The following is a 3,833-nucleotide window of genomic DNA, read 5'->3' on the forward strand; positions in this document are numbered from 1 at the left end:
AATGTTCTTGAGTCTAACTCTATAGGTGAGGAAAAGCAAACTCAAGAAGGCAGACAAGTCAAGTGTCCAAGGCCACTAATACTGGCAGCCGTGCCCCTTGAGTTGACCCCACGAGGTCACAAACAGCAGCAAAGATATACTTTATTTAATTAAGTAGGAACAAGACTGCGACTTTAACTGGAACATCATTAGGTTAGGGTGGGGCTGATGAAGGATTTAGTTATAGGCCTAGTGAAAAAAACAATAAACAGTACAGTATAATGCTCACAGAAACACATGTATATATAGTATGTGTTTGTGTAAGCATGTCTGTATATATTTGTTACACACACACACCACACACATATATATATATATATATATATATATATATGTATATATATATATATATATATATATATATGTATAATTAACGTATATGAATACATCACAAGTAGTTTCCGACACTCGTGTCAAAACAGGTCAGCAAAAGTAAGCTAGCAACCAAAAATCTGACATTAAAGCCAGAATGATTACAAAATAAATAAACAAAATGACTCTAGGCAACCCTCACTGTTAGGTTACCAAAGAATCAATCTTAGAATCGAAACAAATGAAAGAAAACCGAAAATTATAGCGAGAGAAAGACTCGCTCGAAGACTATACAACACGAAACCAGTTTCCTTGTACGAGTACGACGTATAATGCTGCATATAACCATCAACAGTCAACTATGAATGGTCGGCAGCTCTCCAGTTGCTCACCAGATGCGGTAGAGTGAAGATGCGACCCATGGCTCCGGAAAGCGCTGCCAGATGCACGATCCAAGGCTAACTTTACCCTTGAATAATATAAAAACTAGTGATGCTAGATGGTTGCAATTTGGTATGTTTGTCGATTGGAGGTTGGATGATCAACGTACCAAATTGCAGCCCTCTAGACTTAGTCGTTTTTTTAAGGCGGGCGGACGGACAGACAAAGAACGAGGACTTGGTAAAATAGCGTACGAGCAGCGACCCAGATCTCGTAATAATGGCTGGAGGAACTTCGAAACCCGATAGGGATTTCTGCCTCTCCAGAGATTATTACCATCGTTGCCAAATATCACAGACGGATCGAGGAGGGACACGGTGCCGCGAGAGAGAGAGAGAGAGAGGATTGCTTTTTTTTTTTTTTTTACTTATTCTTTTTATTTTCTCTTTACAAGAATTCTATATTCAAGCATTCTCACACACACACGTACACCAAGCGGAGAGAGAGAGAGAGAGAGAGAGAGAGAGAGAGAGAGAGAGAGAGAGAGAGAAACCGTTATAAGAATAGGCAAAAGTATGGTAAGAAAATGAATAATGCGGATGATCCTACTTTCCAGAAAAAAACTCACTATTCTTTTATTTCCAGGAAAATTCAGACAAAAGCTCTCTCTCTCTCTCTCTCTCTCTCTCTCATCATAATCATCATTTTTGATAATTTTGAATAATGGCACTTATTAATTCACGCATTTTATTACTGTATTATGTCTCTCTCTCTCTCTCTCTCTCTCTCTCTCTCTCTAAAAACCCAGTCTTCAACAATATATATGTTCTTATTATACTTTTGTTGCATGCTCTTATAACTCTCTCTCTCTCTCTCTCTCTCTCTCTCTCTCTCTCTCTCTCTCTCTCACTAAACGTCTAGTCTTCAACAATATTCATTTTGTTATCATAAATTTGCATGTTCTTATAACTCTTTCTCTCTCTCTCTCTTTAGTCTTTTATTTTTTGATAAGTTTTTATAATAATACTTCCAATAATTTATGTATTTTTTCTGTGAGGGGAATCTCTCTTTGCGTCTCTCTCTTCGTTCTGCCTGCCCTCTCTCATTCCTCTAAATTCCAGGAAAGTCCAGGTTCCAGAGCCCTGTCCATCAAGGCACTCTCACTCTCTCGCCTGAGAATAAAATAAAAGCATATAAAGCAACAAAGAATAACAACAAAGAAAATAGTCGCCCCCAGCAATTAGAATGACGGCCACAACTGCGTAGAGAGAGAGAGAGAGAGAGAGAGAGAGAGAGAGAGAGAGAGAGAGAGAGAGAGAGAGAGAGAGAGAGAGAGATTTTCTCTTTACAAAAATAAAATGCATAAATTATTATAAGTATTATTATAAAAACTTATCAAAAAATAAGATTCAAGAGAGAGAGAGAGAGAGAGAGAGAGAGAGAGATTCAAGGTACAGAATTACTATAAGTATTATTTTACAAAATTATCAAAAAATAAGAGAGAAAGAGAGAGAAAGATTTCCGTTAAAGAAATGAAAAACATGAATTATTATAAGTATTATTAAAAATGATAAAAAACATAAGAATAACAAGAGAGAGAGAGATTTTCTATTTACAGAAATAAAATACATAAATTATTATATGTGTTATTATAAAAAATATAAAAAAATAAGAAAAGAGAGAGAGAGAGAGAGGAGAGAGAGAGAGAGAGAGAGTGAGAGAGACCTAATACAGCAATGAAATGCGTATATTACAAGAAGTGTGATTATTCAAAATTATCAAAAACAATGAATAAAGAGAGAGAGAGAGAGAGAGAGAGAGAGAGAGAGAGAGAGAGAGAGAGAGAGAGAAAGCGTTATAAGAATATGCAATAGTATGTTAAGAAAATTAATATTGCGGAAGAGTAGACGTTTAATGAGAGAGAGAGAGAGAGAGAGAGAGAGAGAGAGAGTGGCATTGTGCGAGGGGGGGGGGGAGGGGGAGTCCTTGGCTCGCGTTATACTGAAAATAGCTGACGCGAAACGGACAGACAGATAGACAAAGCGCCCCTGCTTGGAAGAGGCACTCTTCCTCCCCCAACCACCTCCTCCCCCACCACCACTTCTTTATTTCTCCCACTCCATACCAGCTCCACTTTCTAGCCATCATCCTCCTCTCTCATCCACTTCTTCACGCCTCCTCCGAGCCTTCATCCGTTGGAAGGGGGTGGAGAGGATGAAGGACTGAGTCCGGGATGGTGGAAGAGGCGGGGGGCGCGGAAAGAGTCATTGGGTCTGGGGTGGTGTTGGGGAGTGGCGGGAGAGGATGGGGCTGTTTAAGGGGGGAAAAATGTCTTAAATGAAATGCATGAGACACTTTCTCTCTCTCTCTCGGGTCAGTAGCTGTCAGCTGAATCAGAAAGATTCTCTCTCTCTCTCTCGGGTCAGTAGTTTGAAAGATACTCTATCTCTCTATCATATTGCAATATGATGTGGTACCCTCACTATCAAAAGGATATTGCACAAAGAGAGAGTGTACAAAGGTCCTTCACAGCTAAAATAGAAGAAGTTAAGGATCTTGACTACTGGGAAAGACTACACTCCTTAAAATTATATAGTCTAGAAAGGAGAAGAGAACGCTACATGATAATTCAGGCATAGAAACAGATAGAAGGAATTGCCGAAAACATCATGGAGCTAAAAATATCAGAAAGAGCAAGCAGAGGTAGATTAATAGTGCCCAAAACTATACCAAGACAAGTAAGGAAAGCACACAGGACATTAATCCACTACGCACCAGCATCGACAATGCAGCGTCTATTCAGTGCGTTGCCAGCTCATCTGAGGAACATCAGGAGTGAGCGTAGATGTGTTTAAGAATAAGCTCGACAAATATCTAAGCTGCATCCCAGACCATCCAAGATTGGAAGATGCAAAATATACCGGAAGATGCACTAGCAATTCTCTGGTAGATATCAGAGGTGCCTCACACTGAGGGACCTGGGGAAACCCGAACGAGCTGTAAGGTCAGTAAGGTATGGTAAGGTAAGGTCTCTCTCTCTCTCTCTCTCTCTCTCTCTCTCTCTCTCTCTCTCTCTCTCTCTCTCGTCAGTAGCTTTCAGC

This window comes from Macrobrachium nipponense, chromosome 24 (genome assembly GCF_015104395.2).
Source record: "Macrobrachium nipponense isolate FS-2020 chromosome 24, ASM1510439v2, whole genome shotgun sequence".
Taxonomy (NCBI): Eukaryota; Metazoa; Arthropoda; class Malacostraca; order Decapoda; family Palaemonidae; genus Macrobrachium; species Macrobrachium nipponense.